This window comes from Aquarana catesbeiana, linkage group LG13 (genome assembly GCF_042186555.1).
Source record: "Aquarana catesbeiana isolate 2022-GZ linkage group LG13, ASM4218655v1, whole genome shotgun sequence".
In the NCBI taxonomy this organism is placed as follows: domain Eukaryota; kingdom Metazoa; phylum Chordata; class Amphibia; order Anura; family Ranidae; genus Aquarana; species Aquarana catesbeiana.
In genome coordinates this window covers 88,152,192-88,180,133 of record NC_133336.1, presented here as the reverse complement: position 1 = coordinate 88,180,133, position 27,942 = coordinate 88,152,192, and positions in this window count along the sequence as shown.

Genomic DNA, 27,942 nt, shown 5'->3' with positions numbered 1-27,942 from the left:
CCTTCTACACCCTACAGACCTTTCACCATATAGTGAAGGGAGTGTCAGTGCTCTTAGGTGAGTCAACACTACGGCGGTCTCCTACGTTAAAAGACTCACAGCCTTTTCCCTTTTACAGGAAGCAGAGCCAATTATATCTTGGGGTCAGAAGAATTGAGACTGCACCTCAGCGGCTTATGTCCCCAGAGTCCAAAATATTCTAGCAGACTTTCTTTCCAGAGTCCAGTTGGACAACAACAAATGGTCTCTATATTGGATTTTCAGGCACAGACGCCCTGATGGATTATTGGAAATACGGTAGGACCTGTGTATTTCCTCCGGTCCTTGTCAACCTTGGGTTTCTATGAAGACTCCAAACAGAGGTTGTGGAGCTAGTGGCAGTGATGCTTTATTGGCCAATTAGGCCATGGTTCCCCTTGCTAGCACAGTTCAGCTTCCGGAACCCAGTGCACCTTCTCCTCAGGCCAGACCTTCTGTCACTGGGTGCACTTCTACATCCATGTCCATCGCGGTTGCATCTGATGGCCTGGCTCTCGAGATTGGAAGTCCTCAGATGCTTCTCCAGAGTCATCTCCGCTTCCTTTGAATACTTGAAGAATGAACGCAAACAAAGTTTACAGGAGATTATGGTCAAAGTTGGTTCAAATACATGTCTGGTGCTGGCAGATCATGTCGTGACCTAGAAGTTCTAACTATTCTAGGCTTCCTCTAGTTGGATTTAGATTTGGCTCTATTGGTCAGCTCCCTCTGAGTTCAAGTGTCAGCTTTATCGGCCTTCACAGGAGTATCCTGGTCTAGGCATCTTTTCCTGTCCAACAATTCTTCAAGGGAGCAGCTAGGCTCAGACCTCAGAGTAAGCGGAGGTTTCCTAAATGGAGTCTTCCTTTTGTTCCCAATATCCCCCATCGGGAATTGGAGCAGAGTGTTCTAGGGCTGTCTGCGTTAACCACTTGACGACCGCCTCACGCTGATGTACGTCAGCAGAATGGCACAGGCAGGCAAAATCACATACCTGGTACGTGATTGCCTTCCGGCGGGCGGGGGGTCCGATCGGACCCCCCCCGGTGCCTGAGGCAGTCTCCTTGGGTCTGGCAGCGATCAGAGATGAGGGGGAGGCCATCCGATCGTGGCTCCCCCCTCGCGATCGCTCCCAGCCAATGAGATTCTTCCCCTGCCTCTGTGTAGTACACAGAGGCAGGGGATGTGATGTCATCTCTCCTCGGCTCGGCAGTTTCCGTTCCGGCGCCGAGGAGAGAAGACATCAATGTCAGTGCACAACACAAACACATCACAGTAGAACATGCCAGGCACACATAACACCCCCCTTTACTCCCCGATCACCCCCCCCCCCCTGTCACACTGACACCAAGCATTTTTTTTTTTTCTGATTACGGCATGGTGTCAGTTTGTGACAGTTACTGTGGTAGGGCAGTTAGTATTAGCCCCCTGTAGGTCTAGGGTACCCCCCTAACCCCCCTAATAAAGTTTTAACCCCTTGATCACCCCCTGTCGCCAGTATCAGTAAGCGATCATTTTTCTGATCGCTGTATTAGTGTCACTGGTGCCGCTAGTTAGGGAGGTAAATATTTAGGTTCGCCGTCAGCGTTTTATAGCGACAGGGACCCCCATATACTATCTTATAAATGTTTTAACCCCTTGATTGCCCCCTACTTAACCCTTTCACCACTGATCACCGTATAACCATTACGGTTGACGCTGGTTAGTTTATTTTTTATAGTGTCAGGGCACCCGCCGTTTATTACCTAATAAAGGTTTAGCCCCCTGATCGCCCGGCGGTGATATGCGTCACCCCAGGCAGCGTCAGATTAGCGCCAGTACCGCTAACACCCACGCACGCAGCATACGCCTCCCTTAGTGGTATAGTATCTGAACGCATCAATATCTGATCCGATCAGATCTATACTAGCGTCCCCAGCAGTTTAGGGTTCCCAAAAACACAGTGTTAGCGGGATCAGCCCAGATACCTGCTAGCACCTGCGTTTTGCCCCTCCGCCCGTCCCAGCCCAGCCCACCCAAGTGCAGTATCGATCGATCACTGTCACTTACAAAATACTAAACGCATAACTGCAGCGTTCGCAGAGTCAGGCCTGATCCCTGCGATCGCTAACAGTTTTTTTGGTAGCATTTTGGTGAACTGGTAAGCACCAGCCCCAAGCAGCGTCAGGTTAGCGCCAGTACCGCTAACACCCACGCACGCAGCGTACACCTCCCTTAGTGGTATAGTATCTGAACGGATCAATATCTGATCCGATCAGATCTATACTAGCGTCCCCAGCAGTTTAGGGTTCCCAAAAACGCAGTGTTAGCGGGATCAGCCCAGATACCTGCTAGCACCTGCGTTTTGCCCCTCCGCCTGGCCCAGCCCAGCCCACCCAAGTGCAGTATCGATCGATCACTGACACTTACAAAACACTAAACGCATAACTGCAGCGTTCGCAGAGTCAGGCCTGATCCCTGCGATCGCCAACAGTTTTTTTGGTAGCGTTTTGGTGAACTGGCAAGCACCAGCGGCCTAGTACACCCCGGTCGTAGTCAAACCAGCACTGCAGTAACACTTGGTGACGTGGCGAGTCCCATAAGTGCAGTTCAAGCTGGTGAGGTGGCAAGCACAAGTAGTGTCCCGCTGCCACCAAGAAGACAAACACAGGCCTGTTGTGCCCATAATGCCCTTCCTGCTGCATTCGCCAATCCTAATTGGGAACCCACCACTTCTGCAGCGCCCGTACTTCCCCCATTCACATCCCCAACCAAATGCAGTAGGCTGCATGAGAGGCATTTTCTTTATGTCCTTCCGAGTACCCCTACCCAACGAACCCCCCCAAAAAAAGATGTTGTGTTTGCAGCAAGCGCGGATATAGGCGTGACACCCGCTATTATTGTCCCTCTTGTCCTGACAATCCTGGTCTTTGCATTGGTGAATGTTTTGAACGCTACCATACACTAGTTGAGTATTAGCGTAGGGTACAGCATTGCACAGACTAGGACACACTTTCACAGGGTCTCCCAAGATGCCATCGCATTTTGAGAGACCCGAACCTGGAACCGGTTACCGTTATAAAAGTTACAGTTACAAAAAAAAACAAAAAAAACAAAAAAAAAATATAAAATAAAAAAAAATAGTTGTCATTTTATTGTTCTCTCTCTCTCTATTCTCTCTCTATTGTTCTGCTCTTTTTTACTGTATTCTATTCTGCAATGTTTTATTGTTATTATGACTTATCATGTTTGCTTTTCAGGTATGCAATTTTTTATACTTTACTGTTTACTGTGCTTTATTGTTAACCATTTTTTTGTGGGTGGCACAGTGGTGTAGTGGTAGCACTCTCGCCTAGCAGTAAGAAGCGTCACTGGTTCGAATCCCAACCACGACACTACCTGCTTGGAGTTTGCATGTTCTCCCTGTGCCTGCATGGGTTTCCTCCGGGTACTCCGGTTTCCTCCCACACTCCAAAGACATGCTGGTAGGTTAATTGGATCCTGTCTAAATTGTCCCTAGTATGTATGAATGTGAGTTAGGGACCTTAGATTGTAAGCTCCTTGAGGGTAGGGACTGATGTGAATGTACAATGTATATGTAAAGCGCTGCGTAAATTGACGGCGCTATATAAGTACCTGAAATAAATAAATAAATAAATCTCTATGGCCTAAGAAACCAGAAGCTACTAGCATTTTATGACTTAGATTTCACCGGATGTAAACAGCGCCATTGGGAAATTGGGAAAGCATTTTATCACACCGATCTTGGTGTGGTCAGATGCTTTGAGGGCAGAGGAGAGATCTAGGGTCTAATAGATCCCAATTTTTTCAAAAAAGACTACCTGTCACTACCTATTGCTATCATAGGGGATATTTACATTCCCTGAGATAACAATAAAAATGATTTTAAAAAAATGAAAGGAACAGTTTAAAAATAAGATAAAAAAGCAAAAAAATAATAAAGAAAAAAAAAAAAAAAAAGCACCCCTGCCCCCCCCTGCTCTTGCGCTAAGGCGAACGCAAGCGTCGGTCTGGCGTCAAATGTAAACAGCAATTGCACCATGCATGTGAGGTATCACCGCGAAGGTCAGATCGAGGGCAGTAAGTTTAGCAGTAGACCTCCTCTGTAAATCTAAAGTGGTAACCTGTAAAGGCTTTTAAAGGCTTTTAAAAATGTATTTATTTTGTTGCCACTGCACGTTTGTGCGCAATTTTAAAGCATGTCATGTTTGGTATCCATGTATTCGGCCTAAGATCATCTTTTTTATTTCATCAAACATTTGGGCAATATAGTGTGTTTTAGTGCATTAAAATTTTAAAAAGTGTGTTTTTTCCCCAAAAAATGCGTTTGAAAAATCGCTGCGCAGATACTGTGTGAAAAAAAAAATGAAACACCCACCATTTTAATCTGTAGGGCATTTGCTTTAAAAAAATATATAATGTTTGGGGGTTCAAAGTAATTTTCTTGCAAAAAAAAATAATTTTTTCATGTAAACAAAAAGTGTCAGAAGGGGCTTTGTCTTCAAGTGGTTGGAAGAGTGGGTGATGTGTGACATAAGCTTCTAAATGTTGTGCATAAAATGCCAGGACAGTTCAAAACCCCCTCAAATGACCCCATTTTGGAAAGTAGACACCCCAAGCTAATTGCTGAGAGGCATGTCGAGTCCATGGAATATTTTATATTGTGACACAAGTTGCGGGAAAGAGACAAATTTTTTTTTTTTTTTGCACAAAGTTGTCACTTAATGATATATTGCTCAAACATGCCATGGGAATATGTGAAATTACACCCCAAAATGCATTCTGTTGCTTCTCCTGAGTACGGGGATACCACATGTGTGAGACTTTTTGGGAGCCTAGCCGCGTACGGGACACCGAAATCCAAGCACCGCCTTCAGGCTTTCTAAGTGTGTAAATTTTTGATTTCACTCTTCACTGCCTATCACAGTTTCGGAGGCCATGGAATGCCCAGGTGGCACAAACCCCCCCCCCCCAAATGACCCCATTTTGGAAAGTAGACACCCCAAGCTATTTGCTGAGAGGTATAGTGAGTATTTTGCAGACCCCACTTTTTGTCACAAAGTTTTGAAAATTTAAAAAAGAAAAAAAATATTTTTTTCTTGTCTTTCTTCATTTTCAAAAACAAATGAGAGCTGCAAAATACTCACCATGCCTCTCAGCAAATAGCTTGGGGTGTCTACTTTCCAAAATGGGGTCATTTCGGGGGGTTTTGTGCCATCTGGGCATTCCATGGCCTCCGAAACTGTGATAGGCAGTGAAGAATGAAATCAAAAATTTACACCCTTAGAAATCCTGAAGGCGGTGATTGGTTTTCGGGGCCCCGTACGCGGCTAGGCTCCCAAAAAGTCCCACACATGTGGTATCCCCGTACTCAGGAGAAGCAGCTGAATATATTTTGGGGAGCAATTCCACATATGCCCATGGCCTGTGTGAGCAATATATCATTTAGTGACAACTTTTTGTAATTTTTTTTTTTTTTTTGTCATTATTCAATCACTTGGGACAAAAAAAATTAATATTCAATGGGCTCAACATGCCTCTCAATTTCCTTGGGGTGTCTGCTTTCCAAAATGGGGTCATTTGGGGGGGTTTTGTACTGCCCTGCCATTTTAGCACCTCAAGAAATGACATAGGCAGTCATAAACTAAAAGCTGTGTAAATTCCAGAAAATGTACCCTAGTTTGTAGACGCTATAACTTTTGCGCAAACCAATAAATATACGCTTATTGACATTTTTGTTACTAAAGACATGTGGCCGAATACATTTTGGCCTAAATGTATGACTAAAATTGAGTTTATTGGATTTTTTTTATAACAAAAAGTAGAAAATATCATTTTTTTTCAAAATTTTCGGTCTTTTTCCGTTTATAGCGCAAAAAATAAAAACGGCAGAGGTGATCAAATACCATCAAAAGAAAGCTCTATTTGTGGGAAGAAAAAAAATTTTGTTTGGGTACAGCATTGCATGACCGCGCAATCATCAGTTAAAGCAGCGCAGTGCCAAATTGTAAAAAGTCCTCTGGTCTTTAGGCAGCCAAATGGTCCGGGGCTGAAGTGGTTAAAGGCACCTCTGTCAAGCTCGCCTTATTCCTGGCCATCGTTTCGGCATAAAAAGCCTCAGAGATTGATTCACTGGTCATAGAGAGCTTTTCTTAACGTTCTTCCAGTTTGAGCGGTGCTGTTACCTGTGCTTGAATCAACTACCAAGGGTGCATCAGTGTTTCATGGGAGCCAAGAAATTATTCGGCCAACCTTAGAGTTCTAACTCATGTCCTTTAGACGTGGGAGAGGATACGCTGTGGCTTAGTCGGTTAAAGCGCATGTCTAGTAAACAGGGAATCCTGAGTTGACTCCCAGCAGTGCCTTCCTTCAATTCTAGGAATCCCTCAGATATTGTGAAGTTATATCTACAAAGCTGCAACTTCCTTCTGGCTTCAGAACGCCTGTTGATTCTTTTACCAGAAATAACAGAGGAACATGCCTCATCTAGGATAATTGTGACACGTATTGCCTAGGCCATCCAGCAGGCTCACAGAGCCAAAGGCATGTCTCTTTTGGAGGTAGTGGCTGCTCACTCGACCAGGAGTGGGTCTACACCTTGGGCAGCTTCGCAGCATGTGGTTCCCAAAGTAGTCTGTAGGGCGGCCTTGTGGTCCTCAATCAATATGTTTATGGCTCATTATTGTGTAGTCTGCTTCCTTATCCTGTTTATTTTGGCTTGCAGGTCCTTTCTGTTGATGGTACAAATTAAAGCCTTTGGATTAGCATTGCCTGCCCATTGGGTGTATGGTGAGTTAACTCCCATACGTATGCTGCCATAGAGTCAGTCAGGAAAATGGAAAATTTCCTATCAAATACGTAATTTTCCTTTCCTGCTGGACTCCATGGCAGCAGGAGTCCCCCCCCCCTCCCCCCCAAGTTGAGGAGGCTAGTTACGGAACGCAGCCTCTGGCTCAGAGCAAAGATTTATGGGAGTGGGGTTCTATAGGGGAGAAGTGGAGGCGGGGTTAACCATACTATGCTGCCATGGAGTCCATCAGAAAAGGAAAATTACGGTAAGTATTTGATAGGAAATTTTCTGTTTTCCTCTTTCGGTTAGTACCTCTTTAATCCTCTTCCTAACATGGTCTATTTCATCAGCCATGTCAAAGCCCATATTCCTAAAAGAATATAATGTTGCCAACCTGGCTAGTAACCTAGAATATCTCATTTTCCCACTGTTACTTTTATCTCTAGTCTTTTTAAAAAAAAAAAAAAAAAAGAATTTAACTTTCCTTTTGACCCAATCCCACCACTCCAAAATATTACTAAAATCTTTTTTCCTATTAACCCATCTACTATAGCTTTGACATGCTTGTCCTGCAACAATAAACTATTTAACCGCCATACCCCTAAACCAAACTTAATACTATCCCCTATACTCAAATCAACATATACTAACATTACATATGTTACATAACATTAACAGCCTGTGCTTAACATCAGCACATTTGAGCGCATCAGAAAACAAACATAAATCGATTCTGGATTTGGTACGCCCACTCTCCGAAAAAAAAGGGGAGTACAACTGGGGGAATCCATAGTGGAGAAGGATCTGGGGGTTTTGGTAGATCATAAGCTCAATAAAAGCATGCAATGCCAAGCTGCAGTTTCCAAAGCGAGCAAAGTTCTTTCTTGTATTAGGAGAGGTATGGACTCCAGAGAGAGAGAGATATAATTTTGCCCCTGTATAATTCATTAGTAAGACCGCATCTGGAAAATGCAATTCAGTTTTGGGCACAAGTTCTCAAAAAGGATATAAGGGAACTGGAGAGAGTGCAAAGAAGGGCAACCAAACTGATAAGAGGCATGGAGCAGCTCAACTATGAAGAAAGATTAGAGGAACTGAATCTATTCCCTCTTGAGAAGAGGAGATTAAGGGGGGATATGATCAACATGTACAAATACATAAGTGGTCCATATAGTGAGCTTGGTGCTGAGTTTTTCACTTTAAGGTCATCACAGAGGACAAGGGGGCACTCTTTACGTCTAGAGGAAAAAAGATTTAATCTCCAAATATGGAAAGGTTTTTTCACAGTAAGAGCTGTGAAAATATGGAATAGACTTCCTCCAGAGGTGGTTCTGGCAAGCTCAGTGGATTGCTTTAAAAAAAGCCTGGATTATAATATAACTGGGTACTAACATATATAGGTAAAGTTGATCCAGGGAAAATCAGATTGCCTCTCGGGGGATCAGGAATTCGTTTTTTCCCCTGCTGTAGCAAATTGGAGAATGCTTTGCTGGGATTTTTCATCTTCCTCTGGATCAACTGTGGGTAAAGGATTGTGTATATGCGATTGTATTTATTTTTTATTTTTTTTGGTTTAACTGGATGGACTTGTGTCTTTTTTCAACCTGACTAACTATGTAACTATGATCCACCAAACCCAAAACAATATGAGCATCATTGAGATGTAAGTGCTGAATTACCCCATTCAGCATTATGCTATTTGCAGCGAACTTAGTGTTGACTAGTTCTGTATTTTGTGCATACACCTCAATCATTGTGGTAGTATGGACATATACATATCTAGATCTGAGAGATCTTACAACAAAGAGGTAGTTCCATCCGCAATACACATTTATTAATAGGGTTACATAATATATACAAATTACACACCAGACAGTATTTACAATACAAGATGCAAGTATAGAGTTAGATTACCTGTTAACTTAAGGTCAGCCCGTGTTGACTGCTCTCTGTTCCCACACCAAAGAGTGAGTTAGCTTGGTCACAAAGCATTATATCCTCCCCCTCCTTTCTGTAGTGTGGCTAATATAATTCTCCCTAACTGGGCACTGTACCTAGTAAATGTATATTGGGCACAGCCTGATTGGATGAGTCAAAGAAGGCTGTTGTTTACTACCCAGGGGAGATGTTATCAGGGAAAACAAAAGGCCAACCTTTGAAGTTGAACTAATTACAATAACACCAACACAACACTCAGTATTTTAAATATATTTCCCTCTAACTGAAATATATTTCTAATTGCAATATTTTACAGCGATTAATGGAGATTTCACATAAACCCATAAGGCAACATCCGGTAAGATCAAATATTTTTAACGTTAGATCTCACATCATTTCAGAGATATTCCACATCAAAATAGAGATATTAGGTGGTACATATGGACGGGTTAGCCCCCCCTTATCAAATTTTCTGGCCAAAAATCATTCAGACTTATAGATATTCGTTAGATCCGGTAAGATCAAAAGGTTTTAACGTTAGATCTCACATCATTTCAGAGATCAAGTGATTTTAATGTTTGATTATCCATAATTACAGGGATATTATGGATATTTGGTAGCGATGCACGTATATCCATACTAGTGTCTATATTGGAGGTGGTGATGAGCAATTTTATGTGTAGCAGTGAGGAGTGCCATTGAGCATACCGAGGTATGCTGAAATTATGTGGGACATTAATCAACAGGTGTGTCCAAGCCCAGTGAAGCCTGAAGCACAGTGCCAGAAGCCAAAGGGAAACTTCGGAGGGCTCTGGTGAAGGAGCCAACCGGGTGCCCATCTATGGTAGCTGGCTCAAAACCAATGACACGAAGAGACAGCAGCGAAAGTCCAAACCCTTGCAGAGGGCCCCCCGTTGTTGCCTCCAAGCAACCCAGTGTCCTGTTTCTTTTGACAAATGCTGCCTGGTGTCGGAGAGTCAATGCACACCAGACTCCCAGAACTTAGCGCAGACTTAAGCCCAATCAGAACCTCACAGAGAGGAGCGTGGATACAAACCACCGAACAGGCCAGGGCCACCACTTCCTCCATGCTCCCTGACAAGCTTGTGGGACCTTCTCCTATTGTTCCCATCCAAGTAAAGGGAGTTTACACCAAGGCCCTTCTGGATACTGGAGCTTAAGTGACCCTTCTCTACAGAGACTTCTATGACAGGCACCTCAAGCACCTGCCTTTGCAGAAGTTGGAAGAGTTGCAGATATGGGGCATTGTGACTCAGAACTTCCCCTATGATGGCTATCTATCGGTCAAGCTGACCTTCGATCCCTCCATGGCTGGGAAAGCCGAGACTTTTGAAACTCAGGCAGTGGTCTGTCCTCGCCCACCAGGGGCCAGTAAGAGTTCTTTCATCATAGGGACCAATACTGATTTTGTCAGAGGGCTGTTGACACCTCTTGTTCTGGAGCCGGGCACTTCAACTACAAGTTTGCACTCCATGCTGAGACAAGCCTACCAGCACCTGGTACAAAAACAGAAGGGAAAGATCTGGCGCTTGGACAAGTGTGAGAAGGTGTTACAGCCTGGTAAAGTGGCCTATTTACGAGCATCTGTCAAGCTAAATTGGAAGCAAGCAGGCCCTTACATTGTCCTTCAATCAGACAGACAGAGAGAAGACATGGGAGTGGAGATAATTCCCGAGGTGGTTTCAACCAAAGGGTTGCAAAGAAGTCACGGGAAGATCTTGGTTAGTGTCCACAACATACCAGCCTCGCCAGTGAAGATGCCGGCTTAGATGTTGCTGGGACAAGTGAATCTGGCCACCCCAGTCCCGCCGTCCGATTTGGTGGGGGGAGCAAAGGATGGGATCTCTGTGGAGGAGCTCTATCCGAAAAATATTCCCCTTTTGCCTGAATGGAAGGAAAGGGCCAAGACTCAGCTCCTGAGATGGCAGGCTGCATTCTCCAAGAGTGAATTTGATGTGGGGTGTACAAAAAGTGCCCAATACCAGATCCATCTCTTCGAGTGCATAAGCCGTTCAGGGAAAGAGTTCGATGGATTCCTTTAGGGGACTTGGAGGATCTGCATGAACAACTGGCAGAGTTGAAGAGGGCAAGTATCATCCTGAGAGTCCCAGAGTCTATACGCTTCCCCAATAGTGGTGGTACGGAAAAAGAATGGGTCACTGAGGCTGGGTATTGACTACTGGCGATGAACTGAAGGACCATTCCCGACCAATATACCACCCCAAGGATATAAGATGTCTTGCAGAGCCTGTCAGGAGCAAAGTGGTTCAGCATGCTGGATTTAAAGAGTGGGTATTACCAAATCCCCATGCACCCTGAGGATCGGGAGAAGACCATTTTCATTACCCCGCAGGGGATGTTTGGATTTGACCGTATGCATCAAGGCCTGTCTGGTGTCCCAGCCACCTTCCAAAGGCTAATAGAGAAGACCGTGGGTGACATGAAACTTAGACGACATCATCGTTTTCAGCAAGACCCTGGAAGAGTTTCTGCAGAAGGTCCTTAAGAGACTCCATGGTGAGGGGGTTGAAGCTGTCTCTGGAAAAGTGCCAGTTTTATCAACCCTCGGTCAACTACCTTGGTCACATTGTGTCTGCTGATGACGTGGCCACTGACCTCCTGGCCGAGGCCTACCAACGTGACTGAGCTTAGGTCATTTCTGGGATTCTGCTCTTATTACAGAAGATTTGTCAAGGGATTCGCTAAGCGGCTGACCCTGATCTGGCGAAGCTTATCAGACCAGCTGGAGGGCCCAGAAAACCCAAAAAGTTCATTCAGGAACAATTGACTCTGAAGTGTGAATAGGTTTTAGGCCATACGAGCTACACTTTGATGCCAGTCGAGATGGGTTAGGTGGGATGCTATATCAAGAGCATGACTGCCATCTACGGCCTGTTGCCTACGTGAGACGGAACTTGGCCCCCGCCGAGAAGAACTATCCCATGCACAAACTTGAGTTCCTGGCCTTGAAGTGGGTGGATAAGCTGAGGGATTAACTGTATGGAGCGGAGTTCGTGATCAAGACCGACAACAATGCTCTCACCTACATCCTCACTTCCACCAAGTTGGACGCCACGGGTCACAGATGGTTGGCTGCTCTATCAGGGTTTATTTTCAGCCTGAAGTATCGACTGGGGTCAGGAAACAAGACTCTGATGCTTTTTCAAGAAGTCCCCATTGTTCCAGAGACCCTCCAGAAGAATAGGCCCAACTGACACCTGAAGGGTATGAGCCTTATGTCAAGGAGCAGAACATCAACCTGGAGTAGGATCCAGGACTGAAGAGGTTGGAGTGTCAGCCATTGGTGTACCCAGATGTTATTGCAATGTCCCCAAGTCGGGGATGAAGGTCTGCCCAAGAGTAAGCGTAGTCAAAACAAGCCACAGTTCAGTAACCAGATCGGGTAGTCAGCCAAGCAAATGTCAGAGAGCCAGAGATAAACGTAATAGTACAGCAAGCAGGATCAGGAGCCAGAAGGAACATCAGCCTAGCAAGTCTTCAACAGGAACGCAGGAGAAAGGCTCTGTGATGTTGACAAAGGTGAAGGCAGAGATCAAGTGAGCTGGACGACTTGCTGGGTAACTGTGGAGAGAAATGGGAGCTGGCAATTAGCTGACAGCTGAGCAGCCAGCTCAGAGAAGGAAGGGCTGAGCCCAGCCCTGACACCTACATGACAACCATGGCCACCTAGGGTCCAAGAGGACTTTTCTCCTGGTGAGGGGCCGATTCTACTGGCCCTGCATGCAGGCTGAAGTTGAGGACTATTGCCACTCCTGCATCAGATGTATCCAAAGGAAGGCTTTGCCTCACGAGCTGCCCCAATGGACCATCTTCAGAGTCAAGGACCCATGGAGCTGGTGTGCATTGAGATTCTGTGCTTGGAGCCTGATCTGAGCGGGCAGGGAAATATCCTGGTAGTGACTGACCATTTCACTCGGTATGCCCAGGCATTTTCCACGAGGGACCAACAAGCATCCATGGTGGCCAAGATCTTCGCGGAGAAATTCTTTATGCACTATGGTCTGTCCCAACGCATCCACTCTGATCAAGGGAGAGATTTCAAGAATAGTCTCATCAAGAGACTTGCAGACCTGTTGGGCATCAGGAAGTCTAAAACCACCCTGTATCATCCTCAAGGAGATCCTCAACCAGAGAGATTCAACTGAACCCTCCTGGATATACTTGGAACTCTAAGTTCAGAACAAAAGCAGCACTGGAGGAAGCATATAGTGGCTATTGTGCATGCTTATAACAGCACCTCCAATGATGCCACAGGTTACTCTCCCTATAGTTTGATGTTCGGACCGTAGGCCCGGCTGCCAGTAGACTTGGCCTTCGGCACATCCCTCGACCATACCTTAGCAACTTTCCACAGAGGGTATGTGGATCGCCTGCAGAGACGTCTGAAAACCACCTTTGATAAGGCTCAAGCTGACTCATATGCTTGAGGACAGAGAAACAGAATAAACTTTGACCTTAGGGTACGAGTGCAGGACCTACAGCTGGATGACAAGGTACTGCTGAGAAACCTGGGTGTCCCTGGAAAGCACAAGTTGGCTAACCGCTGAAAGTCACAGCCCTATGTGGTTTGCAAGCATCTGCCCAGACACCCAGTATATCAAATCCGGCCAGAGGGAAGCACAGGCCTGCTGAAGACTTAGCATCACAATCATCTGTTGCATCTGTCAGAAGCAGTTCATGTGCCACCACAGCCAGATTTACAGTCTACACCCACGGCCTCTTCCAGATCCCGGCCATTGACTAGATCTCACTCTGTACCCCTTGCTGAAGATGAAAACAGCGAGGATGAAGAGAAAGATTGTCTGTGGCCATCTCAAATGCCAGGGCCTGCCACCCACCCCCACCCTTTATTCTCCTCCCAAGGTGACTAAGGTGACTCTCAGGCCAGAGGCTCCTGAGTTTGTACCTCAAAGTCCACCTTTTGAAGAGTTGGAAGACCCTCAATCTTCCCTGCTGACAAGAGACCCCTAAGACTTTCCATCCTTCATTGAGGAAGCTGAAGCTGATATGCAGGAAGAAGAAGAGACCAGTGTGCCTGTAACCCCAGAACCTAAAGAACAGCGAGAGCGAAGGGTTATTCACCCGCCCAAAAGACTAACATATGATACTTTGGGTGAAAGCTCTGAGGAGGTCATTCTCATTGCAAAAAGGACTCTTGAAGAAACTGACCCTTCCACCGCAGATTTGGTGGTGGACAATCCCAACTCACTGTCAGGGCTGGGCTCAGCCCTTCCTTCTCTGAGCTGGCCACTCAGCTGTCGGATAATTGCCAGCTCCTATCTCTCTGCAGTTACTCAGCTGTTGATGATATCCTGCTCGTCAGTCCTGCCTACTTAAGCCGTCCAGTCCAGAGGATCTCTGCCTTCGCCTTGGTCAACATCACAGAAACAATCTCCTGCGATCCTGTTCAAGACTTGCTTTGCTGACATCCCTTCTGGCTCCAGATCCTGCTTGCTGTTCCACTACATTGATCCCTGCCTTCTGGCTTGGCTGACTATCCGTTCCGGTTACTGAACTTTGGCTATGTTTTGACTACGTTTGTTCTTTTTACTTTTTTTATTAAACAAGTGTGATTTAACTGTACTTCTGTCTCGGCCTGATTTCTTGGTTTCTGACACTCAGCCCCTGGCACATCTAGCTGGCCCATTCCAGTTAACCTCCCCTCCTATGCTAATTGGTGGGATGTTCCTCTGTCAGGGTTTTATGCAGATGTAAATTACATGGTTTCCTGTGCACACTAACCTGTTTTTTTTTCCGTGTGTATATCAAAAGCATGTAACAGGTCATGGACTCTTTACCTCCTTTGGCGGACCAAAGGTTCTTTGGTGGGGGGAGTGTGTAGCGGGGGCTACTCTATCACCCATGGTCCCGCACCTCCCGCCATTCCTGCCAGCGACCGCCGGACTGCATAGACACTGACACAGGCACTCACTGAGGGAGAGCATGCCTGTTAGTCCCTGTGGGGGATTTCTCCCCCTCCCTCTCCTCTTCCTGTGTCCCTACTGGCAGGGAGAGGGAGCCAATCAAGCAGCAGCAGAGGACCACGGCCCACAATACAGCCCCATTGATTTCTACAGGGGGTGGAACTACCAAGCCCAGCCTGCTTTGCAAGAAGGGGGGGCTAGCTAAAGACTTAAGCTTGTTGGTCTGAGGAGAGATCACTATGAGGCAGGGAGGTGAACGGAGGTGCGAGGAGAGACTACAGGCACCCGCTGAAGAACCATGCAAAGAAGGTTCCAGAGACCATCCAGAGACGGTTGAAGATGGATGTACCTTCTGTACCACCTAATATCTCTATTAGCCTGAATGATTTTTTTTTTTTTTTATAAATTATTTTTATTATTATTTTTGTTTTTTTTAAACAACACAAACAACAAAACAAAGTATATCTAGCTCTGCGTTTTGAGCTAGAGTAGGCCAACATGGCCAAGATGCCTACTGTCTGACTAACAACAGTATCTAACTAACCATAGTAGTTGCAACAAAAATCCCCCCCCCCTCCCTCCCATAACCCTACCCCCATTGCTCAGTTCTCTTTCCCTCCATTCAAGATGGAACGATCAGCTTGTACCTGCCTTACCCCCCACAGTTCAAGTCCAAAAATTTGAGCAAGGCTTTAATCCTGTTTAAAAGGAGTTCATATTTATCAGACTCCCATAAGTGTTCTTATCCCACCGTTAGCTCAGAGTTGAACCACGACTGCCAAACTCTATCAAATTTTTTTCCGCAACCTCTGGATAGATATGTCGCCTTATAATAAGGCATCATGGCATTAACCAATCTCTTCCAGAAGCACAGAGCGGGTGCCCCCGGTCTACACCACTGCAACAGAATAGCCTTCCTTCCATAGAACAAGAGTATAGTGAGGAGAGTTCTATGCGCACGTGTAGGGACCATTTCCTCAACCAAACCCAAGAGACACACCTTTACTGTTATAGGGATCGGAGTCATCAAAACCTCCGAGATACAGGAAGTGACCCCAGACCAATACTGTTTGATCTGAGGGCAGCTCCAAAAAATATGTTCAGCCGCCGCTGGAGCAAAGGAGCACCTCCAACATTCCGCTTGCACCGTTGGGTAAATAGAAGCCAGCCTAGCTGGTGTATAATATATCCTGTGCAAGAATTTGAAATTAATTAATTTATCTCTAGCTGCTATTAAGTGTTGAAAAGGGTGCAACCACATATCATCCCAATCCTCGCCTTGAACATCAGGTACCTCAGCTTCCCAATGCTCTCTACATTTATTTACTGCCTTTGGCGTTATCTTAAACAACTCCTTATAAGAAGCTGAAAGCGTCTTGGGAAGGTCTTCTGTGGATAACAGGTTTTCTAAATCTGAGGGAAAAAATTCCACCGTCATATTTTTAAATTGGGAGTTAAACGCATGTCTTAATTGGATATACCTGATAAAGGAATTGTTAGGTAAGTCATGCCTGGCTTTGAGCTGGTCAAACGTCAGCAATTCCCCTATCATAGTAATGTCTTTAAGAGTTTTTATTCCCCTAGTTGCCCAACCCATAGGATCCTGAAATGAAGAAAAATGTGACAGTCTAGGGTTCATCCACAGAGGGGTGGATGGGGAGAGACCCTGGTAACTAGGACAAGCCATTCCGACCGCCTCCCCCCATGCCTTAATCGTGGCCTTCATTGAGTCTGTAAGGGGAAGATCCATTTTGGTTCCTCTATGAATGGCCATCCGCAGAGACTCATAGGAGCCTAGATGTGCGGCTTCCAGGACTGTTGCGGAGTCCCCAGCATCCGAGATCAGCCACCTATGCACTACCACCATTTGTCCAGCTATGTAATATTTCCTCCAAACCGGAAGGGCTAAACCACCCCCACCCCATGGTTCTTGTAATACTTTCAGTCCTATTCTTGGCTGTTTAGGAGCCCAAAGAAAAGAACTAGTGAGACTATCCAATTTTTTAAAAAAGGACTTGGGGATCCAAATGGGAGCATTTCTCAGAAAATATAATATGACAGGTAGAATTTTCATTTTCAGCAGGTTAATCCGGCCTATAAGAGACAAAGGAAGTCTCTGCCAGGCTAGAGCCTTCTGCTTGAAAAATATCAGAAGAGGTGACAGGTTAAGTGACATAAAATCCGCCACATCTGCTGTAATTTTGATCCCCAAGTATGTGAACTGAGATACCCACTTCAACGGCAAATCCGGGTCCGCCACGTCTCTCGCCCCTTTATCAATAGGTAGAATAGACGATTTATTAACTTTTAACCCAGAATACTGAGAAAACTCGTTCATAATGCGTAGTGCAGCATCTAGTGATTCCCCTGGGTCTCTCAGGAACAGCAACATATCGTCCGCGTAAAGTGCCAGACTTTCATCTATATTGCTCACCTTGATCGCCTTAACTTCTCCCGCCTCCCTCAACGCTATTGCTATAGGTTCCATCATGAGGGCAAACAAAAAAGGTGACAGGGGACATCCTTGCCTGGTGCCCCTGCCAATTTGGAAAAATGGGGATGTATGTGCTCCTATTCGGACTGCTGTTCTGGGGTTGCTATACAGCATTCTTACCCATCCTCTAAAGGTCGAACCAAAACCCATTTTCTCAAGTACCGTTAACATATAGTGCCAGTCAATAGAGTCGAAAGCTTTTTCAAAATCGATAGACACCATCACTCTAGTGGGTGTGTCAAAGCTTTGGATCTGCAGGTGAGTAAAAAGCCTCCTGAGGTTGGTGTCCGTCGACTTGCCGGGCATAAACCCCCGTCTGGTCAATATCAACCAATGTAGAAATGATTCCCGCCAGTCTCTTTGCTAAAACCTTCGTTAGGATTTTCAAATCCATGTTTAATAAAGCGATCGGTCTGTATGATGAACATTCTAAAGGGTCCTTACCAGGTTTGGGAAGTAGAATCATATACGCATCTAGCATAGACGCGGGTAATTGCTGACTTTGCTTACAATGCGCCAGCAGTGCTGTGATTCTGGGAGTTAACTGATCCGCAAAAGTCTTATAAAAGTCCGCTGGGAACACGTCTGGGCCTGGCGCTTTATTAGGGGGAAATGTAAATATTGCTGACATCACCTCTTTTTCAGAGATGTCCACCTCTAAGACCTCCCTTTCAGTGTCAGATAGTCTAGGAATAGGAAGCCCCCCCAACAAGTCCTCCAAGGCTAAGTGGTCATATTGTTGAATGGGGGCATATAGTAATCGAGCCTCCCAGTAGAGTAGTGATCCGATCATTTTGTAGCCAACCTGGCGAAAGTCTCCACCCCCCTGTCCCTCCCCCTGAGGGAAGAGCCAGAGAGACAGAAAGTGGGTTATGATCGGACTAACCCCCCGCAAGGTACTCAACCTCCTTCACGTAAGACAGCATTACCGGACTACCAAATGCAAGGTCTATCCTTGCTGAAGAGTGGTGTGTCTGTGATATATGTGAGAAACACCTGGCAGTGGGGTTTTTCGCCCTCCATATCTCAGTAAGACCTGCCATTGTTACCCAGGATGTAAGATCCACCGAACCAGATCTTCCCACATTCAAGGAGTCCAACGCCCCCAAGGTGGCGTTGAAGTCCCCCATGATTAACATTGGAAGATGAGCATGAGGCGCTAATTTGACTAGCATATCATGTAAACATTGTACATTGAAAGGAGTGCGGCAGGTATACATTCACTAATAATATTTTACTGGAGCAGATATCTAATACCAAGGCCACGTATCTTCCCCCCGGGTCTGATATCATTTGATGAACTGTGCATGGAACAGACTTACTTATAAGTATGGACACACCCCTCGCGTAGGTGGAGTATGTGGCATGAAAAGCCAGCTGAATCCATGACCTACGCAAGGCAAGTATCCTGCTTCCATCTAGGTGCGTCTCCTGTAAGAGAACAACATGCGGCCTAACCTGTTTGATATACTGGAACACCGATGCCCTCTTAAACTTACTATTTGGGCCTCGGACGTTCCATGACACCAGTTTAATAGGATTAGCCATAATCTGTCTTCAACACAATTGCCCTGTAGAGGCCTATCAGTCCCCTCCAGTAACCCGCATACGCGAACTGTGAGGCCAGTAGCCTCCGTTTTACCAACCGAGAGCAGAGAACTGAGCAAAGAGTAACCCTTGTATAAAACTTTAAACAATACCAAAACCCCCCTGCCATTATACCAGAGAACAAAAAACAAAAACAAAGTCCGGTATGTAGCTTTCAGTCCCAAACTGAAACAACTTCCCAACTTAAGAAAACAGGGAAGAGTAAATTACGTTTAGAAAGTTAACCTTCTGTGCGAGTGTCCAGCAAAATCGTATTACCTTCCGAGTCTTCTGCAGAACTCCGCATCTTGAAGCATTAAAAGGAGCATGAAGATAATATGCAACAACCCATAAAATGAAAAAAAATGTAAAAAAAAATATGAAACATATACCTTGAAGCCCCAAAAACAAAAAAGGTTGCAGCATACATGAGTACACACTTATGAGCATCTGAAGTTTGTACACCACAGTTATGCAGGGCCCCCCAGTGGTCTCCCTGTGAATAGAGATCTCATGGTCAATGTATCAATGTTGCAGGCACAGACTCCAGTATTCTACAACACTCGGATTGACTCATCCGTTATACAGTTACATGGAAATTGATCCTCTTACGGGACTTTAAAGGGGACACCTACTCACAGGTCATAAGGAGTATGGCAAATACAACAGTTGTGTGATAAAGTGTTTATTAGTAGTATAGATCTTTAAAAGGATCTGTGGTACAAGGGGTAAATGTGCAGCATGCGTGATACATACAAAAAAGTAGCAATACAAAATGCAAAGAATAATTCACAATCATAGAACTCCAAAACACATGGAACACATTTGCGGGGAGTACCCGTCGCGTTTCGAGATATACTCTTCCTCAGGGGTATCAGATTGGAATCAGCAAGCAAAAGGTGTGTCTATAAATTGAAAAAAACAGTTGTAAACCAATTGTAAGGATGTTGTAAATCAATATATATAAACATAGATGTATCAAGAAATGTGATGGTTAAAATACGAGTATACAATATATATGAAAAAGCACGGTAGTTACTGACCATGTAGTATTGCTTGGAGGGCATGTGTCAAATGCTGCATTTATATTAAAAAAGAGGAGAGGGGGAGTCTGGGGGGGACGTAACACCACTGGATGTAGAGGTATGTCCTGCTCCTGGTCCACAACCCGCAAGGCCAATGTGCCCACCCCAGGCGCGGCCACCAGGAAAAGGTTCCCCAACAGAGGGCGTCAAAAAAAGTCACCAGTGAATGGGATGATCCTGGGAGGGCTCCAGTCTGTAGGGAGCAAGAGGTGGAAGAGAGGGTAGGATAATGAAGAGGCAAGGGGGGTATGTTATGCATACATGTAAGTATAACTGGGACCCCAGGGGTATGACAACCCAATAAGGGATAATAGACATAGACATAAGTAGCGTACCTGGGTCAGCCCGTCAGTGGTTTACTGGCGGGAAGCTGGGGGGGGCTTCTGAGCAGAGGACGTCTGCCTGGGTCCTGTGTGGCTGGGTATAGTACCCCAGCTAGGTGGCCCCCGAAGTCGGGGGGTCCCTGGTGCTGCAGGCAGGGGGGTAGTATGGTGCCGGCCAGAGGATGTTGCAGGGCACTGAGAGGATGTTGAACAAGGGTGCCGGCCAGAGGATGTTGCAGGGCACTGAGAGGATGTTGAACAAGGGTGCCAGGCCAGGGGAGGCTTGCAGAGTCCAGTCTGCAGGAGGTAAAGAAGGGGACAGTGAGCTAAGTATGACCCCGGAGTGGCGTGAGTCCAGAATATGGCTGTCTTACCTCGATGGGGTCCCAGGTGCAGGCTGAATGTGATGTGGAGTACAGGAGAAAAAAAAAAAGGAGAAAAAAAAGTACAATAAAAAATGAAAAAAGGAAGATCCAAGTAAAAATAAAAGAGGAAAAATATGCAGGAGCTGTTCTTCCCTTCCATTCCAATGTATAGATGCACCTTGAAATACCCAGGCATACTGTAGCAGTCCTCACATGTTCCGATCCATCCAATCACAGGCTTCACTCGGCGTATCGAAGAATTTGACTGTACCATTATGTTGAATCCTTAGCTTGCTGGGATAAAGCATACTGTATTGTATATTTTTCTTTCTCAATCTCCTCCTCACTTCATTAAAAGAGCGCCTTTTCCTCTGGGTCTCTGCTGAAAAGTCTGGAAACAGCATTACTTTAGTATTCTCAAACTTTAATTCAGGATGTTTTCTTGAGGCAGCCAGAATTCTGTCACGATCTCTAAAGTTCAGAAATCGTACAAGAAAAGGTCTTGGGTACTCCCCTGGGGGATGCCTGCCTGTAGGCACTCGATGGGCACGTTCTACCACATATGTTGGGGGTAGCTCTCCTAGATCGAGTAATTGCTTGAAAAACAGTTCTGCAAAAGAAGTAGTTTGAGAGCCCTCAGCCCCTTCTGGCAGGCCTACCACCCGTATATTATTCCTCCTCTACCGGTCTTCTGCATCGTCTGCTCTGCTTTGTAGCGACTTCACCATTGCATGCAATTCTGTTAAGTGATTTCCCTGGGAGTGAGATAAATCCTCCACTTCACAAATTCTGTCTTCAGCCACTGTAAGCCTGCCCCTAATCTTGTCCAGGTCATGTCTAATCAAAGTGCATTCAGTAGTAAGATGATCTATGCTCACCATAACCGCCGCTTTGCTGGCTGATATTGCTTCCAATATAGGTCTGGTAATCGCATCCTGAGATGTCTCTTTTTCAGGAGAGGCCGCCTGAAAATCAACCGATCCGGATTCCTTAGCCACGGCTGCAGAAGACGCCATTCTCCTGGCTTGTGCACACTCCTGTTTAGTACAGCAAGGGATAGGCAAGATGGCGGCGGCGGGACTCGTGTCAGGGCCTTGTGCAGTGCTGGTCCTGCGTTGGCACTTCTGAGCCTGCTTCCCAGCCTTTGCAGCTCCCTTTTTCATGACCCAGATGCGGTCCACACTGTCCGGTACCTAGGTACCGAAAACCGGGCTATTTACTCCAGAAAAATGGATGTATTAGCAGGAGAGATGCGGAGCTCACTGAGAACACGTCCTGCTTCGTTCACATCTGGTCACGCCCCCTCAGCCTGAATGATTTTTGGTCAGAAAATTGCATGTGGGGGGGGGGCAACCCGTCCTTATGTACCACCTAATATCTGTATTACTATGTGGAATATCTCTGAAATTATGTGAGATCTAACGTTAAATCTAACGTTGATCTTACTGGATCTAACGAATATCTATTAGCCTGAATGATTTTTGGCCAGTAAATTTGATAAGGGGGGCCAGCCCCCCTCATTAATCACTTAATAAGTCTCTAATTATGTGAGATCCAACGTTAAAACCACTTGATCTTACCGGATCTAACGAATATCTATAAGCCTGAATAATTTTTGGCCAGAAAATTTGATAAGGGGGGGCTAACCCGTCCATATGTACCACCTAATATCTCTATTTTGATGTAGAATATCTCTGAAATGATGTGAGATCTAACGTTAAAACCACTTGTTCTTACCGGATCTAACGAATATCTATTAGCCTGAATGATTTTTGGCCAGAAAATTTGATAAGCGGGGGCCAGCCCGTCCATATGTACCACCTAATATCTCTATTTTGATGTGTAATATTTCTGAAATGATGTGAGATCTAACGTTAAAAACACTTGATCTTACCGGATCTAACGAATATCTATTAGCCTGAATGATTTTTGGCCCGAAATTTTGATAAGGGGGGGCTAGCCCGTCCATATGTACCACCTAATATCTCTATTTTGATGTGGAATATCTCTGAAATGATGTGAGATCTAACGTTAAAAACACTTGATCTTACCGGATCTAATGAATATCTATTAGCCTGAATGATTTTTGGGCCGAAAATGTGATAAGGAGGGGCTAACCCGTCCATATGTACCACCTAACATCTCTATTTTGATGTGGAATATCTCTGAAATGATGTGAGATCTAACGTTAAAAACACTTGATCTTACCGGATCTAACGAATATCTATTAGCCTGAATGATTTTTGGATAGAAAATTTGATAAGGGATTAATCTCTTAATAAGTCTCTAATTATGTGAGATCTAACATTAAAACCACTTGATCTTACCGGATCTAACAAATTGCTTCCAAAATTGCTGTTTGGTCATTTTTTTGATAAGGCGGGGCTGATGACGGGTTAGCCCCCCCAGCAAATAACTGTTAATATTGCTTCTTCTGTGTGAGATCTAACGCAAACAACGGTTGATCTAACCTGATCTAACAAAGATCTAACAAACTGCATAAGATTTTTTCAAAAATGTTGATATGGGGGGGCTAACAGAGGTCATTCAGGTGGATGCTTAGTGTGTTCTGTTATTAGTGATAGGTAAATTTGGCCTAGGCCTTGCATTTTTTTTCCTTAGGCCTGGTTGTTTATTTGTGGGTGGGAGTGTTAGAATAGAGGGAGGTGTGGCCACCTACACTCTGGCTTAAGGAGGTCCCCTCATCCTTCCAGTGGAAATGTTCTGGAAGGGAGGTAGGATTTGGGACTTGATTGGCAGGCAGCTTATATGGAGAGCTCTGGACCAATCATTAAATTGTATAGGCAGGGGCAGGACTCGCATATAAGCTGGGGTCACATGCTCAGGAGGGGGAGTTTCAAGAGTCAGAAGGTGTTGGAACCATGTAAAGAGTGCTGCAAGAGGAGGCTTGAAGGCCTGGGGGTTCAGTGACCCCAGTGCTGGATAGCAGGAGGAGGCTTGAAGGCCTGGGGGTTCAGAGACCCCAGCGCTGGATAGCAGGAGCAGAGACTGCCATGTAGACCAGAGGAGAAAGTGGGCAAACCCAGCCAGGGATGCGCCGGACCATAAGGAGGAGGAAGTAGGAGCAAAGGAGCAATTCCCAAAACTGGGAATTGACTTTCTGTGAGTACCATGGACTGAGAATTGACTTTCTGTGAGTACCATGGACTGTTAATTGGGAGTGAGCAAAGGGAGTGCAACCCAGTGGTGCTTATCCGTAAACTTGCTATGAGTCCAAGGACCTAGAAAGAGACACTTTTCAGAACTGACAGGGATAGATTGCAAGAGTCAAGGAATTAGGCGGTGAAGGCCTGGGACTTTGGAATCTTTTATCCACAGCATTATTCAGAGTGATGCTGGAACTCCAGGCAAACCCTTTAGCCCTGAAGACCTGGACAGGCAGGCTACAAGGCTGTCCTGTCCGAGTTCAGTCTGACAATGCCACAGCAGTGGCCTATATCAATCACCAAGGGGGCACCAGGAGTCTGAGTGCCCAGATGGAGGTGAATCATGTTCTCATTTGGGCGGAGAAACATGTTCCTTGTCTATTAGCAGTCTTTATTCCAGCGGTGGAAAATTGTAAAGCGGACTTTTAAGCCACCAGCTGGACCCAGGAGAATGGTCATTACACCCCGCCATATATCAAGCAATATGCCAGAGATGGGGTACTCTGGATGTAGACCAACGAGCCTCCAGGTTCAACAACAAACTGGATGTCTTTATATCAAGAACAATGGACCCGCTAGCACAAGGTTCAGATGCCTTGATAGTTCCGTGGGATCAGTTTTCTCTGATCTATGCATTGTCTCCAGTTCCGCTTCTTGCTCGGTTACTTCGCAAGGTCAGATCTGAAGGGAAACCAGTAATCCTAGTAGCTCCGGCATGGCCCAGGAGGTCCTGGTATGCAGAGATCGTGAGGATGACAGTCGGAAGGCCATGGGTGCTCCCACTGCGACCAGACCTGCTCTCGCAAGGGCCAATATTCCATCCTTTCTTACAAAGTCTGAATTTGACGGTTTGGCTGTTGAGAACCACGTCCCAAAAAACGTGGGCTCTCGGGTCCAGTCCTAACCACTCTGGTTAATGCCATGAAGCCGGCCTCCAGGCTGATTTATTATAGAATCTGGAAGGCATACATCTCCTGGCGTGAGTCCAAACGATGGTATCCTAGAAGGTATGCTATTGATGGAAATATTGCTTTTCTTCAGTTAGGAGTAGAGATGAAGCTGGCCTTGAGCACTATCAAGGGTCAGATCTCGGCCTTGTTGGTATTTTTTCAAAAACCGCTTGCCTCTCATTCCCTAGTCCGAGCCTTTATTCAGGGGGCACTGCGTCTAAATCCACCAGTCAGGCCGCCCGTGTGTCCATGGAATTTGAATTTTGTTGTGTCTGTTTTGCAAAAACAGCCTTTGAACCATTATGTCATGCTTCTTTGTGTCTTTTGACCAAGAAGTTGCTTTTTCTTGTTGCCATATCCTCTGCCAGGAGGGTATCGGAGTTAGTGGCTCTTTTTATGTAAAGAGCCATACTTAATTATTCACAAAGACAGGGTGGTGTTGCATCCTCACCCAGTTTTCTTACCTAAGGTAGTATCAGGATTTCACCTAAACCAAGATGTGGTCCTACCATCCTTTTTTCCAGAGGACGGAGGAAATGTTGTTACCCTCTCTAGATGTTGTTAGAGCAGTCAAAATGTATCTGGATGCGACTGCCCAGATGCGGAAGACTGACTTTCTGTTCGTACTGCCAGGCGGTCCCACAAAGGGCCAGGCAGCATCGAAGTCCGCTATAGCTAGGTGGATTCGACAAGTTATTGTTCAGGCCTATGATTTGGAAAAGAAGATTCCTCCTTTTCATGTTAAGGCGCACTCGACTAGAGCAGCAAGTGCTTCATGGGCAGTGCATCACCAGGCCATGAACTTGGTCTTCGATCCATACATTCACTAGATTTTATCAGGTGGATGTAAGAAGGCATGAGGATACCGCCTTCGGGCGCAGTGTACTGCAGGCAGCAGTGTAGGTCCTCACGTCCAATGGCGGTCTTTTTTCTGATCTGTGTCTCCCCCCCCTCAATTTGGGCATTGCTCTGGGACATCCCATGATGTAATGAATAGAGCTCTTTGTCCTGTGATGTATGAACAAAAAAATAGGATTTTTTAAAACAGCTTACTTGTTAAATCGTTTTCTTGGGATTACATTATGGGACACAGAGCTCCCCGTCTGTCTTTGGAATTTATGAATATATATATATGCATCGGGATACTTATTGCTTTGCTAAAAAATTGAGGTACTCTCCATATGGGAGGGGTTATATAGGGGAGGAACTCTCCTTACAATTAGGGTTGCCTGAAGGTGACTATCTAACTCATGATGTAATGAATAGAGCTCTGTGTCCCGTGATGTAATCCCAAGAAAAGGATTTTACAGGTAAGCTGTTTTAAAAAATCCTATTGTTTGCATCCAAATGATTGGATGATTGAAGTGAACACAGCTTTACATTATGCATTAAGCTATGTGAACATTATCTACTCCTTTAGTAAATCATCCCCACTGTCTTTTAGCATACATAGGCAGGTAGGTCCAGAGAGTATAAGTTTAGCTAACCAACCATATCTATAATAATAATTTGTATTATTATTATTATTAATAATAATAATAAAATACTACTACTAACAAAAATAATAATAATAATATACTAATAGTATTACCATGACTGCTACTACTACTGCTCTTCTCCAGGACTTCCCCAGAGCATCTCCCGTCCTTTGGAACTCTCAACTCAATCTGACCGGCTATCTCCTACTCTGGCCACCTTTAGGGCTCATGCACACTGCAGCTCAAAAAAAAGCTGCTTTTACAGGCATATGAGCTTTTATTTCAAGTTGAATAAGCTTGTACTTTTTGGGCTCTTTTGCTCATTTTTATTGAGCTTATTTGAGCTCCTTTAAAGTGGTTGTAAACCCTGGTAAAAAAAAAAAAAACCCTGCAAAACAAAGGCATAATGAGCTAGTATGCATAGCATTATTATTAAATTATAGGCCTTATTATAGGCTTACCTGTAGCATAAAGTTGTTGTAATGGGTTTACAACCACTTTAAGCTTCTTTGAGCTTTTTTGAGTATAATTATTTTTTTTCACAAACCCTCTCCTCAGCTCATTTTAACAATTTTTTTGTGTGTTTTCGAAATTCTTTGAGCTTTTTCATGCTTTTTCATGTTATTTTGCGCTTTTTTGCGTGTTTTCGGGCACTTAGGCATCTTTTCTGCTCGAAATCTGGTGAGGGTTTGGTGAGGGTTTTTTCTGCCTGAAAGAGCATATGCCTGTAAACGCCTAAAAAAGCCATAGTGTGCATGGAAACATTGGCTAACATAGAGAGGAGTTTCCAAGCAGAAAAAATAAGAGCTCAAAAAATCTCAAAAGCCTGTAGGAGCCGATTATTTGAGCTGCAAGGTGCAGGAGCCCTAAGGTGAACCCGGAAAACTCATCTTTTCAAGGAAGTCTATCCCATCTCCACGAAACAACTGAACTTTTTATTCTTCCATCAACTAATCCCTCACAGTTATTACCTTTTCTACCACTTGCCCTACCTTATTAGATTGTAAGCTCTAATGAGCAGGGTCCTTTAACCCTGTTGTATTTTATTGTATTGAAACTGTACTGTCTCCCTTTATATTGTAAAATGTTCTTCCAGCTCTTTCTTTCAAAATTACCTCATTTATTTCTTAACCACTTCAGCCCTGGAAGGTTTACCCCCCTTCATGACCAGGCCATTTTTTGCGATATGTCCTGTGTTACTTTAACTGACAATTGTACCCAGATAAAATGTATGTCGTTTTTTTTTCCCACAAATAGAGAGTTCTTTTGGTGGTGTTTTATCACCTCCTGCGTAGTTTATTATTTATAACAATATTTTTTACTTTATGCTATAAAACGTATCCAATAAAAAAAAAAAAATGAAAAAAAAAAAAACAAATTTTTTCACCAGCTTAGGCCAATATGTATTCTGCTACATATTTTTGGTAAAAAAATCCCAATAAGCACAAAAAGTTATAGCATCTACAAACTATGGGATAGTTTTATGGAATTTTTATTTATTTTTTTTTTTTTTTACCAGTAATGGCAATTAGTGACTTATAGCGGGACTGCAGTAGACAAATCGGAAACTAAGTGACACTTTTGACACTTTTTTGGGGACCAGTGACACTAATACAGTGATCAGTGCTAAAAAAAAATATGCACTGTCACTGTACTAATGTACTGGCAGGCAAAGGGGTTAATATCAGGGGTGATCAAAGGGTAAAATGTGTCCCTAGGGAGTGCTTCCTAACCGTGTGGGGGATGCTTTAACTGTGAGAAGACAGAGATCTGTGTTCCCG